This window comes from Bombus vancouverensis, unplaced genomic scaffold (assembly GCF_051014615.1).
Source record: "Bombus vancouverensis nearcticus unplaced genomic scaffold, iyBomVanc1_principal scaffold0018, whole genome shotgun sequence".
Classification (NCBI taxonomy): domain Eukaryota; kingdom Metazoa; phylum Arthropoda; class Insecta; order Hymenoptera; family Apidae; genus Bombus; species Bombus vancouverensis.
In genome coordinates, this window is record NW_027468910.1 from 4,508,332 (window position 1) to 4,527,664 (window position 19,333).

The window sequence follows — 19,333 nt, forward strand, 5'->3', positions numbered from 1 at the left end:
ATAACGTAATATGGGATGACGTTATAACGTATTACGTTATGTGGGATGACGTTATAACGTATTACGTTATATGGAATGACGTTATAACGTAAATAGGTTATATGGTATGACGTTATACCGAATCACGTTATATGGGATGACGTTATAACGTATTACGTTATATGGGATGACGTTATAACGTATTTCGTTATATGGGATGACTTTATACCGAATTACGTTGTATGGGATAACGTTATAACGTATTGCGTACTATGGGATGACGTTATAACGTATTTCCTTATATGGGATGACGTTATAACGTATTAAGTAATATAGGATGACGTTATAACGTATTACGTTATGTGGGACGACGTTATAACGTATTGCGTTATATGGTATAACGTTATAACGTATTACGTTATATGGTATGACGTTATAACGTATTACGTTATATGGGATGACGTTATAACGTATTTCGTTATATGGGATGACTTTATAACGTATCACGTAATGCGGGATGACGTTATAACGTATTACGTTATGTGGGACGACGTTATAACGTATTGCGTTATATGGGATGACGTTATAACGTATTACGTTATATGGGATGACGTTATAACGTATTACGATATATGGGATGGCGTTATGACGTAATTGGTTATATGGTATAACGTTATAACGTATTACGCTATATGGTATGACGTTATAACGTAATAGGTTATATGGTATGACGTTATAACCTAATACGTTATATGGTATGACGTTATAACGTAAATAGGTTATATGGTATGACGTTATACAATATTACGTCATATGGGATGACGTTATAACGTATTACGTTATATGGGATGACGTTATAACGTAATAGATTATATGGTATGACATTATAACGTAATAGGTTATATGGTATGACGTTATACCGAATTACGTTATATGGCATGACGTTATAATGTATTACGTTATATGGGATGACGTTGCAACGTATTTCGTTATATGTGATGACGTTATAACGTATTACGTAATATGGGATGACGTTATAACGTATTACGTTATATGTGATGACGTTATAACGTATTACGTTATATGGGATGACGTTATAACGTAATTGGTTATATGGTATAACGTTTTAACGTATTACGCTATATGGTATGACGTTATCACGTAATAGGTTATATGGTATGACGTTATAACGTAAATAGGTTATATGGTATGACGTTATAACGTAATACGTTATATGGTATGACGTTATAACGTAAATAGGTTATATGGTATGACGTTATACCGTATTACGTCATATAGGATGACGTTATAAAGTATTACGTTATATGGGATGACGTTATAACGTAATAGGTTATATGGTATGACGTTATAACGTAATAGGTTATATGGTATGACGTTATACCGAATTACGTTATATGGGATGACGCTATAACGAAATAGGTTATATGGTATGACGTTATAACGTAAATAGGTTATATGGTATGACGTTATACCGCATTACGTTATATGGCATGATGTTATAACGGTTTACGTTATGTGGTATGACGTTATAACGTATTACGTTATGTGGTATGACGTTATAACGTATTACGTTATATGGTGTGACGTTGTAACGTATTACGTTATGTGGGATGACGTTATAACGAAATAGGTTATATGGTATGACGTTATAACGTATTACGTAATATGGGATGACGTTATAACGTATTACGTTACGTGGGACGACGTTATAACGTATTGCGTTATATGGGATGACGTTATAACGTATTGCGTTATATGGTATGACGTTATAACGTATTACGTTATATGGGATGACGTTATAACGAAATATTTTATATGGTATGACGTTATAACGTATTACGTTATATGGTATGACGTTGTAACGTATTACGTTATGTGGGATGACGTTATAACGAAATAGGTTATATGGTATGACGTTATAACGTATTACGTTATATGGTATGACGTTATAACATATAACGTAATATGGGATGACGTTATAACGTATTACGTTATGTGGGACGACGTTATAACGTATTGCGTTATGTGGGATGACGTTATAACGTATTGCGTTATATGGGACGACGTTATAACGTATTGCGTTATATGGGATGACGTTATAACGAAATATTTTATATGGTATGACGTTATAACGTATTACGTTATATGGTATGACGTTATAACATATAACGTAATATGGGATGACGTTATAACGTATTACGTTATGTGGGATGACGTTATAACGTATTACGTTATATGGAATGACGTTATAACGTAAATAGGTTATATGGTATGACGTTATACCGAATCACGTTATATGGGATGACGTTATAACGTATTACGTTATATGGGATGACGTTATAACGTATTTCGTTATATGGGATGACTTTATACCGAATTACGTTGTATGGGATAACGTTATAACGTATTGCGTACTATGGGATGACGTTATAACGTATTTCCTTATATGGGATGACGTTATAACGTATTAAGTAATATAGGATGACGTTATAACGTATTACGTTATGTGGGACGACGTTATAACGTATTGCGTTATATGGTATAACGTTATAACGTATTACGTTATATGGTATGACGTTATAACGTATTACGTTATATGGGATGACGTTATAACGTATTTCGTTATATGGGATGACTTTATAACGTATCACGTAATGCGGGATGACGTTATAACGTATTACGTTATGTGGGACGACGTTATAACGTATTGCGTTATATGGGATGACGTTATAACGTATTACGTTATATGGGATGACGTTATAACGTATTACGATATATGGGATGGCGTTATGACGTAATTGGTTATATGGTATAACGTTATAACGTATTACGCTATATGGTATGACGTTATAACGTAATAGGTTATATGGTATGACGTTATAACCTAATACGTTATATGGTATGACGTTATAACGTAAATAGGTTATATGGTATGACGTTATACAATATTACGTCATATGGGATGACGTTATAACGTATTACGTTATATGGGATGACGTTATAACGTAATAGATTATATGGTATGACATTATAACGTAATAGGTTATATGGTATGACGTTATACCGAATTACGTTATATGGCATGACGTTATAATGTATTACGTTATATGGGATGACGTTGCAACGTATTTCGTTATATGTGATGACGTTATAACGTATTACGTAATATGGGATGACGTTATAACGTATTACGTTATATGTGATGACGTTATAACGTATTACGTTATATGGGATGACGTTATAACGTAATTGGTTATATGGTATAACGTTTTAACGTATTACGCTATATGGTATGACGTTATCACGTAATAGGTTATATGGTATGACGTTATAACGTAAATAGGTTATATGGTATGACGTTATAACGTAATACGTTATATGGTATGACGTTATAACGTAAATAGGTTATATGGTATGACGTTATACCGTATTACGTCATATAGGATGACGTTATAAAGTATTACGTTATATGGGATGACGTTATAACGTAATAGGTTATATGGTATGACGTTATAACGTAATAGGTTATATGGTATGACGTTATACCGAATTACGTTATATGGGATGACGCTATAACGAAATAGGTTATATGGTATGACGTTATAACGTAAATAGGTTATATGGTATGACGTTATACCGCATTACGTTATATGGCATGATGTTATAACGGTTTACGTTATGTGGTATGACGTTATAACGTATTACGTTATGTGGTATGACGTTATAACGTATTACGTTATATGGTGTGACGTTGTAACGTATTACGTTATGTGGGATGACGTTATAACGAAATAGGTTATATGGTATGACGATATAACGTATTACGTAATATGGGATGACGTTATAACGTATTACGTTACGTGGGACGACGTTATAACGTATTGCGTTATATGGGATGACGTTATAACGTATTGCGTTATATGGTATGACGTTATAACGTATTACGTTATATGGGATGACGTTATAACGTATTACGTTATGTGGGACGACGTTATAACGTATTGCGTTATGTGGGATGACGTTATAACGTATTGCGTTATATGGTATAACGTTATAACGTATTAAGCTATATGGTATGACGTTATAACGTAATAGGTTATATGGTATAACGTTATAACGTAATACGTTATATGGTATGACGTTGTAACGTAAATAGGTTATATGGTATGACGTTATACCGTATTACGTCATATGGGATGACGTTATAACGTATTACGTTATATGGGATGACGTTATAACGTAATAGGTTATATGGTATGACGTTAGAACGCAATAGGTTATATGGTATGACGTTATACCGAATTACGTTATATGGTATGACGTTATAACGTATTACGTTATATGGGATGACGTTATACCGAATTACGTTGTATGGGATGACGTTATAACGTATTACGTAATATGGGATGACGTTATAACGTATTACGTTATATGGAATGACGTTATAACGTAAATAGGTTATATGGTAAGACGTTATACCGAATTACGTTGTATGGGATGACGTTATAACGTATTACGTTATATGGGATGACGTTATAACGTATTTCGTTATGTGGGATGACGTTATACCGAATTACGTTGTATGGGATGACGTTATAACGTATTGCGTACTATGGGATGACGTTATAACGTATTTCCTTATATGGGATGACGTTATAACGTATTACGTAATATAGGATGACGTTATAACGTATTTCGTTATATGGGATGACTTTATAACGTATCACGTAATGCGGGATGACGTTATAACGTATTACGTTATGTGGGACGACGTTATAAAGTATTGCGTTATATGGGATGACGTTATAACGTATTACGTTATATGGGATGACGTTATAACGTATTACGATATATGGGATGGCGTTATGACGTAATTGGTTATATGGTATAACGTTATAACGTATTACGCTATATGGTATGACGTTATAACGTAATAGGTTATATGGTATGACGTTATAACCTAATACGTTATATGGTATGACGTTATAACGTAAATAGGTTATATGGTATGACGTTATACCGTATTACGTGATATGGGATGACGTTATAACGTATTACGTTATATGGGATGACGTTATAACGTAATAGATTATATGGTATGACGTTATAACGTAATAGGTTATATGGTATGACGTTATACCGAATTACGTTATATGGCATGACGTTATAATGTATTACGTTATATGGGATGACGTTACAACGTATTTCGTTATATGTGATGACGTTATAACGTATTACGTAATATGGGATGACGTTATAACGTATTACGCTATATGGTATGATGTTATAACGTAATAGGTTATATGGTATGACGTTATAACGTAATACGTTACATGGTATGACGTTATAACGTAAATAGGTTATATGGTATGACGTTATACCGTATTACGTCATATGGGATGACGTTATAACGTATTACGTTATATGGGATGACGTTATAACGTAATAGGTTATATGGTATGACGTTATAACGCAATAGGTTATATGGCATGACGTTATACCGAATTACGTTATATGGTATGACGTTATAACGCATTACGTTATATGGGATGACGTTATACCGAATTACGTTGTATGGGATGACGTTATAACGTATTACGTAATATGGGATGACGTTATAACGTATTACGTTATATGGGATGACGTTATAACGTATTACGTTATGTGGGACGACCTTATAACGTATTGCGTTATATGGGATGACGTTATAACGTATTACGTTATATGGTGTGACGTTATAACATAATATTTTATATGGTATGACGGTATAACGTATTACGTTATATCGTATGACGTTATAACGTAATAGGTTATATGGTATGACGTTATAACTTAATAGGTTATACGGTACGACGTTATACCGAATCTCGTTATATGGGATGACGTTATAACGTATTACGTTATATGGGATGACGTTATGACGTATTACGTTATATGGTATGACGTTATAACGTATTACGTTATATGGGATGACGTTATACCGAATTACGTTGTATGGGATGACGTTATATCTTATTACGTAATATGGGATGACGTTATAACGTATTTCCTTATATGGTATGACGTTATAACGTATTACGTTATATGGGATGACGTTATACCGAATTACGTTGTATGGGATGACGTTATAACGTATTACGTTATATGGGATGACGTTATAACGAAATATTTTATATGGTATGACGTTATAACGTATTACGTTATATGGTATGACGTTATAACGTATTACGTAATATGGGATGACGTTATAACGTATTACGTTATGTGGGACGACGTTATAACGTATTGCGTTATATGGGATGACGTTATAACGTATTACGTTATATGGGATGACGTTATAACGTATTACGTTATATGGGATGACGTGATAACGTAATTGGTTATATGGTATAACGTTATAACGTATTACGCTATATGGTATGACGTTATAACGTAATAGGTTATATGGTATGACGTTATAACGTAATACGTTACATGGTATGACGTTATAACGTAATACGTTATATGGTATGACGTTATAAATTAAATAGGTTATATGGTATGACGTTATATCGTATTACGTTATATGGTATGACGTTATAACGTATTACGTAATATGGGATGACGTTATAACGTATTAAGTTATGTGGGACGACGTTATAACGTATTGCGTTATATGAGATTACGTTATAACGTATTACGTTATATGGGATGTCGTTATAATGTATTACGTTATATGGGATGACGTTATAACGTAATACGTTATATGGTATGACGTTATATCGTAAATAGGTTATATGGTATGACGTTATAACGTATTACGTTATATGGTATGACGTTATAACGTAAATAGGTTATATGGTATGACGTTATAGCGTAATACGTTATATGGGATGACGTTATAACGTATTACGTAATATGGGATGACGTTATAACGTATTAAGTTATGTGGGACGACGTTATAACGTATTGCGTTATATGGGATGACGTTATAACGTATTACGTTATATGGGATGACGTTATAACGTATTACGTTATATGGGATGACGTTATAACGTAATTGGTTATATGGTATAACGTTATAACGTATTACGCTATATGGTATGACGTTATCACGTAATAGGTTATATGGTATGACGTTATACCGTAATACGTTATATGGTATGACGTTATAACGTAAATAGGTTATATGGTATGACGTTATAACGTAATACGTTTTATGGTATGACGTTATAACGTAAATAGGTTATATGGTATGACGTTATACCGTATTACGTCATATGGGATGACGTTATAACGTAATAGGTTATATGGTATGACGTTATAACCTAATACGTTATATGGTATGACGTTATAACGTAAATAGGTTATATGGTATGACGTTGTACCGTATTACGTCATATGGGATGACGTTATACCGAATTACGTTATATGGGATGACGCTATAACGAAATAGGTTATATGGTATGACATTATAACGTAAATAGGTTATATGGTATGACGTTATACCGTATTACGTTATATGGCATGATGTTATAACGGTTTACGTTATGTGGTATGACGTTATAACGTATTACGTTATATGGGATGACGTTGTAACGTATTACGTTATGTGGGACGACGTTATAACGTATTGCGTTATATGGGATGACGTTATAACGTATTACGTTATATGGTGTGACGTTATAACATAATATTTTATATGGTATGACGGTATAACGTATTTCGTTGTATGGTATGACGTTATAACGTAATAGGTTATATGGTATGACGTTATAACTTAATAGGTTATACGGTACGACGTTATACCGAATCACGTTATATGGGATGACGTTATAACGTATTACGTTATATGGGAATGACGTTATGACGTATTACGTTATATGGTATGACGTTATAACGTATTACGTTATATGGGATGACGCTATACCGAATTACGTTGTATGGGATGACGTTATATCTTATTACGTAATATGGGATGACGTTATAACGTATTTCCTTATATGGTATGACGTTATAACGTATTACGTTATATGGGATGACGTTATACCGAATTACGTTGTATGGGATGACGTTATAACGTATTACGTAATATGGGAAAACGTTATAACGTATTTCCTTATATGGGATGACGTCATAACGTATTACGTAATATGGGATGACGTTATAACCTTATTACGTTATGTGGGACGACGTTATAACGTATTGCGTTATATGGGATGACGTTATAACGTATTACGTTATATGGGATGACGTTATAACGTATTACGTTATATGGAATGACGTTATAACGTAAATAGGTTATATGGTATGACGTTATACCGTATTACGTTATATGGGATGACGTTATAACGTAATAGGTTATATGGGATGACGTTATAACGTATTTCGTTATATGGGATGACGTTATACCGAATTACGTTGTATGGGATGACGTTATAACGTATTGCGTACTATGGGATGACGTTATAACGTATTTCCTTATATGGGATGACGTTATAACGTATTACGTAATATGGGATGACGTTATAACGTATTACGTTACGTGGGACGACGTTATAACGTATTGCGTTATATGGGATGACGTTATAACGTATTGCGTTATGTGGGACGACGTTATAACGTATTGCGTTATATGGTATAACGTTATAACGTATTACGTTATATGGTATGACGTTATAACGTATTACTCTATATGGTATGACGTTATAACGTAATATGTTATATGGTATGACGTTATAACCTAATACGTTATATGGTATGACGTTATAACGTAAATAGGTTATATGGAATGACGTTATACCGTATTACGTCATATGGGATGACGTTATAACGTATTACGTTATATGGGATGACGTTATAACGTAATAGATTATATGGTATGACGTTATAACGTAACAGGTTATATGGTATGACGTTATACCGAATTACGTTATATGGCATGACGTTATAATGTATTACGTTATATGGGATGACGTTACAACGTATTTCGTTATATGGGATGACGTTATAACGTATTACGTAATATGGGATGACGTTATAACGTATTACGTTATGTGTTATGACGTTCTAACGAAATAGGTTATATGGTATGACGCTATAACGTATTACGTTATGTGGTATGACGTTATAACGTATTACGTAATATGGGATGACGTTATAACGTATTACGTTACGTGGGACGACGTTGTAACGTATTGCGTTATATGGGATGACGTTATAACGTATTGCGTTATATGGTATGACGTTATAACGTATTACGTTATATGGGATGACGTTATAACGAAATAGGTTATATGGTATGACGTTATAACGTATTACGTTATATGGTATGACGTTATAACGTAAATAGGTTATATGGTATGACGTTATAACGTATTACGTTATATGGTATGCCGTTATAACGTAAATAGGTTATATGGTATGACGTTATACCGTATTACGTGATATGGGATGACGTTATAACGTATTACGTAATATGGGATGACGTTATAACGTATTACGTTATATGGTATGACGTTATAACGTAAATAGGTTATATGGAATGACGTTATAACGTATTACGTTATATGGTATGACGTTATAACGTAAATAGGTTATATGGAATGACGTTATAACGTATTACGTTATATGGTATGACGTTATAACGTAAATAGGTTATATGGTATGACGTTATACCGTATTACGTTATATGGGATGACGTTATAACGTATTACGTAATATGGGATGACGTTATAACGTATTACGTTATGTGAGACGACGTTATAACGTATTGCGTTATATGGGATGACGTTATAACGTATTACGTTATATGGGATGACGTTATAACGTATTACGTTATATGGAATGACGTTATAACGTAAATAGGTTATATGGTATGACGTTATACCCTATTACGTTATATGGGATGACGTTATAACGTAATACGTTATATGGGATGACGTTATAACGTATTACGTTATGTGAGACGACGTTATAACGTATTGCGTTATATGGGGTGACGTTATAACGTATTACGTTATATGGGATGACGTTATAACGTATTACGTTATGTGAGACGACGTTATAACGTATTGCGTTATATGGGATGACGTTATAACGTATTACGTTATATGGGATGACGTTATAACGTATATAGGTTATATGGAATGACGTTATAACGTATTACGTTATATGGTATGACGTTATAACGTAAATAGGTTATATGGAATGACGTTATAACGTATTACGTTATATGGTATGACGTTATAACGTAAATAGGTTATATGGGATGACGTTATAACGTATTACGTTATGTGAGACGACGTTATAACGTATTGCGTTATATGGGATGACGTTATAACGTATTACGTTATATGGGATGACGTTATAAGGTATTACGTTATATGGAATGACGTTATAACGTAAATAGGTTATATGGTATGACGTTATACCGTATTACGTTTATGGGATGACGTTATAACGTAATAGGTTATATGGTATGACGTTATAACTTAATAGGTTATATGGTACGACGTTATACCGAATCACGTTATATGGGATGACGTTATAACGTATTACGTTATATGGGATGACGTTATAACGTATTTCGTTATATGGGATGACGTTATACCGAATTACGTTGTATGGGATGACGTTATAACGTATTGCGTACTATGGGATGACGTTATAACGTATTTCCTTATATGGGATGACGTTATAACGTACTACGTAATATAGGATGACGTTATAACGTATTACGTTATCTGGGACGACGTTATAACGTATTGCGTTATACGGTATAACGTTATAACGTATTACGTTATATGGTATGACGTTATAACGTATTACGTTATATGGGATGACGTTATAACGTATTTCGTTATATGGGATGACTTTATAACGTATCACGTAATGCGGGATGACGTTATAACGTATTACGTTATGTGGGACGACGTTATAACGTATTGCGTTATATGGGATGACGTTATAACGTATTAGGTTATATGGGATGAATTTATAACGTATTACGATATATGGGATGGCGTTATGACGTAATTGGTTATATGGTATAACGTTATAACGTATTACGCTATATGGTATGACGTTATAACGTATTACGTTATATGGGATGACGTTATAACGTATTTCGTTATATGGGATGACGTTATAACGTATTTCGTTATATGGGATGACGTTATACCGAATTACGTTGTATGGGATGACGTTATAACGTATTGCGTACTATGGGATGACGTTATAACGTATTTCCTTATATGGGATGACGTTATAACGTATTACGTAATATAGGATGACGTTATAACGTATTACGTTATGTGGGACGACGTTATAACGTATTGCGTTATATGGTATAACGTTATAACGTATTACGTTATATGGTATGACGTTATAACGTATTACGTTATATGGGATGACGTTATAACGTATTTCGTTATATGGGATGACTTTATAACGTATCACGTAATGCGGGATGACGTTATAACGTATTACGTTATGTGGGACGACGTTATAACGTATTGCGTTATATGGGATGACGTTATAACGTATTACGTTATATGGGATGACGTTATAACGTATTACGATATATGGGATGGCGTTATGACGTAATTGGATATATGGTATAACGTTATAACGTATTACGCTATATGGTATGACGTTATAACGTAATAGGTTATATGGTATGACGTTATAAACTAATACGTTATATGGTATGACGTTATAACGTAAATAGGTTATGTGGTATGACGTTATACCGAATTACGTTATATGGCATGACGTTATAATGTATTACGTTATATGGGATGACGTTACAACGTATTTCGTTATATGGGATGACGTTATAACGTATTACGTAATATGGGATGACGTTATAACGTATTACGTTATGTGGGATGACGTTATAACGAAATAGGTTATATGGTATGACGCTATAACGTATTACGTTATATGGTATGACGTTATAACGTATTACGTAATATGGGATGACGTTATAACGTATTACGTTACGTGGGACGACGTTATAACTTATTGCGTTATATGGGATGACGTTATAACGTATTGCGTTATATGGTATGACGTTATAACGTATTACGTTATATGGGATGACGTTATAACGAAATAGGTTATATGGTATGACGTTATAACGTATTACGTTATATGGTATGACGTTATAACGTAAATAGGTTATATGGTATGACGTTATAACGTATTAAGTTATATGGTATGACGTTATAACGTAAATAGGTTATATGGTATGACGTTATACCGTATTACGTTATATGGGATGACGTTATAACGTATTACGTAATATGGGATGACGTTATAACGTATTACGTTATATGGTATGACGTTATAACGTAAATAGGTTATATGGAATGACGTTATAACGTATTACGTTATATGGTATGACGTTATAACGTAAATAGGTTATATGGAATGACGTTATAACGTATTACGTTATATGGTATGACGTTATAACGTAAATAGGTTATATGGTATGACGTTATACCGTATTACGTTATATGGGATGACGTTATAACGTATTACGTAATATGGGATGACGTTATAACGTATTACGTTATGTGAGACGACGTTATAACGTATTGCGTTATATGGGATGACGTTATACCGAATTACGTTATATGAGATGACGTTATAACTTATTACGTTATATGGGATGACGTTATAATGTATTACGTTATATGGTATGACGTTATAACGTAAATAGGTTATATGGAATGACGTTATAACGTATTACGTTATATGGTATGACGTTATAACGTAAATAGGTTATATGGTATGGCGTCATAACGTAATACGTTATATGGTATGACGTTATAACGTAAATAGGTTATATGGTATGACGTTATACCGTATTACGTTATATGGTATGACGTTATACCGTATTACGTTACGTGGGACGACGTTATAACTTATTGCGTTATATGGGATGACGTTATAACGTATTGCGTTATATGGTATGACGTTATAACGTATTACGTTATATGGGATGACGTTATAACGTATTACGTTACGTGGGACGACGTTATAACTTATCGCGTTATATGGGATGACGTTATAACGTATTGCGTTATGTGGGATGACGTTATAACGAAATAGGTTATATGGTATGACGCTATAACGTATTACGTTATATGGTATGACGTTATAACGTATTACGTAATATGGGATGACGTTATAACGTATTACGTTACGTGGGACGACGTTATAACTTATTGCGTTATATGGGATGACGTTATAACGTATTGCGTTATATGGTATGACGTTATAACGTATTACGTTATATGGGATGACGTTATAACGAAATAGGTTATATGGTATGACGTTATAACGTATTACGTTATATGGTATGACGTTATAACGTAAATAGGTTATATGGTATGACGTTATAACGTATTACGTTATATGGTATGACGTTATAACGTAAATAGGTTATATGGAATGACGTTATAACGTATTACGTTATATGGTATGACGTTATAACGTAAATAGGTTATATGGTATGACGTTATACCGTATTACGTTATATGGGATGACGTTATAACGTATTACGTAATATGGGATGACGTTATAACGTATTACGTTATGTGAGACGACGTTATAACGTATTGCGTTATATGGGATGACGTTATACCGAATTACGTTATATGAGATGACGTTATAACTTATTACGTTATATGGGATGACGTTATAATGTATTACGTTATATGGGATGACGTTATAACGTATTACGCTATATGGTATGACGTTATAACGTAATAGGTTATATGGTATGGCGTCATAACGTAATACGTTATATGGTATGACGTTATAACGTAAATAGGTTATATGGTATGACGTTATACCGTATTACGTTATATGGTATGACGTTATACCGTATTACGTTATATGGGATGACGTTATAACGTATTTCGTTATATGGGATGACTTTATAACGTATCACGTAATGCGGGATGACGTTATAACGTATTACGTTATGTGGGACGACGTTATAACGTATTGCGTTATATGGGATGACGTTATAACGTATTACGTTATATGGTATGACGTTATAACGTATTACGTTATATGGGATGACGTTATAACGTATTTCGTTATATGGGATGACTTTATAACGTATCACGTAATGCGGGATGACGTTATAACGTATTACGTTATGTGGGACGACGTTATAACGTATTGCGTTATATGGGATGACGTTATAACGTATTAGGTTATATGGGATGAATTTATAACGTATTACGATATATGGGATGGCGTTATGACGTAATTGGTTATATGGTATAACGTTATAAGGTATTACGCTATATGGTATGACGTTATAACGTATTACGTTATATGGGATGACGTTATAACGTATTTCGTTATATGGGATGACGTTATAACGTATTTCGTTATATGGGATGACGTTATACCGAATTACGTTGTATGGGATGACGTTATAACGTATTGCGTACTATGGGATGACGTTATAACGTATTTCCTTATATGGGATGACGTTATAACGTATTACGTAATATAGGATGACGTTATAACGTATTACGTTATGTGGGACGACGTTATAACGTATTGCGTTATATGGTATAACGTTATAACGTATTACGTTATATGGTATGACGTTATAACGTATTACGTTATATGGGATGACGTTATAACGTATTTCGTTATATGGGATGACTTTATAACGTATCACGTAATGCGGGATGACGTTATAACGTATTACGTTATGTGGGACGACGTTATAACGTATTGCGTTATATGGGATGACGTTATAACGTATTACGCTATATGGGATGACGTTATAACGTATTACGATATATGGGATGGCGTTATGACGTAATTGGTTATATGGTATAACGTTATAACGTATTACGCTATATGGTATGACGTTATAACGTAATAGGTTATATGGTATGACGTTATAACGTATTTCGTTATATGGGATGACTTTATAACGTATCACGTAATGCGGGATGACGTTATAACGTATTACGTTATATGGGATGACGTTATAACGTATTTCGTTATATGGGATGACGTTATAACGTATTTCGTTATATGGGATGACGTTATACCGAATTACGTTGTATGGGATGACGTTATAACGTATTGCGTACTATGGGATGACGTTATAACGTATTTCCTTATATGGGATGACGTTATAACGTATTACGTAATATAGGATGACGTTATAACGTATTACGTTATGTGGGACGACGTTATAACGTATTGCGTTATATGGGATGACGTTATAACGTATTAGGTTATATGGGATGAATTTATAGCGTATTACGATATATGGGATGGCGTTATGACGTAATTGGTTATATGGTATAACGTTATAACGTATTACGCTATATGGTATGACGTTATAACGTATTACGTTATATGGGATGACGTTATAACGTATTTCGTTATATGGGATGACGTTATAACGTATTTCGTTATATGGGATGACGTTATACCGAATTACGTTGTATGGGATGACGTTATAACGTATTGCGTATAATGGGATGACGTTATAACGTATTTCCTTATATGGGATGACGTTATAACGTATTACGTAATATAGGATGACGTTATAACGTACTACGTTATGTGGGACGACGTTATAACGTATTGCGTTATATGGTATAACGTTATAACGTATTACGTTATATGGTATGACGTTATAACGTATTACGTTATATGGGATGACGTTATAACGTATTTCGTTATATGGGATGACTTTATAACGTATCACGTAATGCGGGATGACGTTATAACGTATTACGTAATATGGGAAGACGTTATAACGTATTACGTAATATGGGATGACGTTATAACGTATTACGTTATGTGGGATGACGTTATAACGAAATAGGTTATATGGTATGACGCTATAACGTATTACGTTATATGGTATGACGTTATAACGTATTACGTAATATGGGATGACGTTATAACGTATTACGTTACGTGGGACGACGTTATAACGTATTGCGTTATATGGGATGACGTTATAACGTATTGCGTTATATGGTATGACGTTATAACGTATTACGTTATATGGGATGACGTTATAACGAAATAGGTTATATGGTATGACGTTATAACGTATTACGTTGTATGGTATGACGTTATAACGTAAATAGGTTATATGGTATGACGTTATAACGTATTACGTTATATGGTATGACGTTATAACGTAAATAGGTTATATGGTATGACGTTATACCGTATTACGTTATATGGGATGACGTTATAACGTATTACGTAATATGGGATGACGTTATAACGTATTACGTTATATGGTATGACGTTATAACGTAAATAGGTTATATGGAATGACGTTATAACGTATTACGTTATATGGTATGACGTTATAACGTAAATAGGTTATATGGAATGACGTTATAACGTATTACGTTATATGGTATGACGTTATAACGTAAATAGGTTATATGGTATGACGTTATACCGTATTACGTTATATGGGATGACGTTATAACGTATTACGTAATATGGGATGACGTTATAACGTATTACGTTATGTGAGACGACGTTATAACGTATTGCGTTATATGGGATGACGTTATACCGAATTACGTTATATGAGATGACGTTATAACTTATTACGTTATATGGGATGACGTTATAATGTATTACGTTATATGGGATGACGTTATAACGTATTACGCTATATGGTATGACGTTATAACGTAATAGGTCATATGGTATGGCGTCATAACGTAATATGTTATATGGTATGACGTTATAACGTAAATAGGTTATATGGTATGACGTTATAACGTATTACGTTATATGGTATGACGTTATACCGTATTACGTTATGTGGCATGATGTTATAACGGTTTACGTTATGTGGTATGACGTTATAACGTATTACATTATATGGTGTGACGTTGTAACGTATTACGTTATGTGGGATGACGTTATAACGAAATAGGTTATATGGTATGACGTTATAACGTAACAGGTTATATGGCATGATATTATAATGTATTACGTTGTGTGGTTTGACGTTATAACGTATTACGTTATATGGTATGACGTTGTAACGTATTACGTTATATGGGATGACGTTATAACGAAATAGGTTATATGGTATGACGTTATAATGTAATAGGTTATATGGTATGACGTTATACTGAATTACGTTGTATGGGATGACGTTATAACGTATTACGTAATATGGGAAAACGTTATAACGTATTTCCTTATATGGGATGACGTCATAACGTATTACGTAATATAGGATGACGTTATAACGTATTACGTTATGTGGGACGGCGTTATAACGTATTGCGTTATACGGTATAACGTTATAACGTATTACGATATATGGTATGACGTTATAACGTATTACGTTATATGGGATGACGTTATAACGTATTTCGTTATATGGGATGACGTTATAACGTATTTCGTTATATGGGATGACGTTATACCGAATTACGTTGTATGGGATGACGTTATAACGTATTGCGTACTATGGGATGACGTTATAACGTATTTCCTTATATGGGATGACGTTATAACGTATTACGTAATATAGGATGACGTTATAACGTATTACGTTATGTGGGACGACGTTATAACGTATTGCGTTATATGGTATAACGTTATAACGTATTACGTTATATGGTATGACGTTATAACGTATTACGTTATATGGGATGACGTTATAACGTATTTCGTTATATGGGATGACTTTATAACGTATCACGTAATGCGGGATGACGTTATAACGTATTACGTTATGTGGGACGACGTTATAACGTATTGCGTTATATGGGATGACGTTATAACGTATTACGTTATATGGGATGACGTTATAACGTATTACGATATATGGGATGGCGCTATGACGTAATTGGTTATATGGTATAACGTTATAACGTATTACGCTATATGGTATGACGTTATAACGTAATAGGTTATATGGTATGACGTTATAACCTAATACGTTATATGGTATGACGTTATAACGTAAATAGGTTATATGGTATGACGTTATACCGTATTACGTCATATGGGATGACGTTATAACGTATTACGTTATATGGGATGACGTTATAACGTAATAGATTATATGGTATGACGTTAGAACGTAATAGGTTATATGGTATGACGTTATACCGAATTACGTTATATGGCATGACGTTATAATGTATTACGTTATATGGGATGACGTTACAACGTATTTCGTTATATGGGATGACGTTATAACGTATTACGTAATATGGGATGACGTTATAACGTATTACGTTATGTGGGATGACGTTATAACGAAATAGGTTATATGGTATGACGCTATAACGTATTACGTTATATGGTATGACGTTATAACGTATTACGTAATATGGGATGACGTTATAACGTATTACGTTACGTGGGACGACGTTATAACGTATTGCGTTATATGGGATGACGTTATAACGTATTGCGTTATATGGTATGACGTTATAACGTATTACGTTATATGGGATGACGTTATAACGAAATAGGTTATATGGTATGACGTTATAACGTATTACGTTATATGGTATGACGTTATAACGTAAATAGGTTATATGGTATGACGTTATAACGTATTACGTTATATGGTATGACGTTATAACGTAAATAGGTTATATGGTATGACGTTATACCGTATTACGTTATATGGTATGACGTTATAACGTATTACGTAATATGGGATGACGTTATAACGTATTGCGTTATATGGTATGACATTATAACGTAAATAGGTTATATGGAATGACGTTATAACGTATTACGTTATATGGTATGACGTTATAACGTAAATATGTTATATGGAATGACGTTATAACGTATTACGTTATATGGTATGACGTTATAACGTAAATAGGTTATATGGTATGACGTTATACCGTATTACGTTATATGGGATGACGTTATAACGTATTACGTAATATGGGATGACGTTATAACGTATTACGTTATGTGAGACGACGTTATAACGTATTGCGTTATATGGGATGACGTTATACCGAATTACGTTATATGAGATGACGTTATAACTTATTACGTTATATGGGATGACGTTATAATGTATTACGTTATATGGGATGACGTTATAACGTATTACGCTATATGGTATGACGTTATAACGTAATAGGTTATATGGTATGGCGTCATAACGTAATACGTTATATGGTATGACGTTACAACGTAAATAGGTTATATGGTATGACGTTATACCGTATTACGTTATATGGTATGACGTTATACCGTATTACGTTATGTGGCATGATGTTATAACGGTTTACGTTATGTGGTATGACGTTATAACGTATTACGTTATATG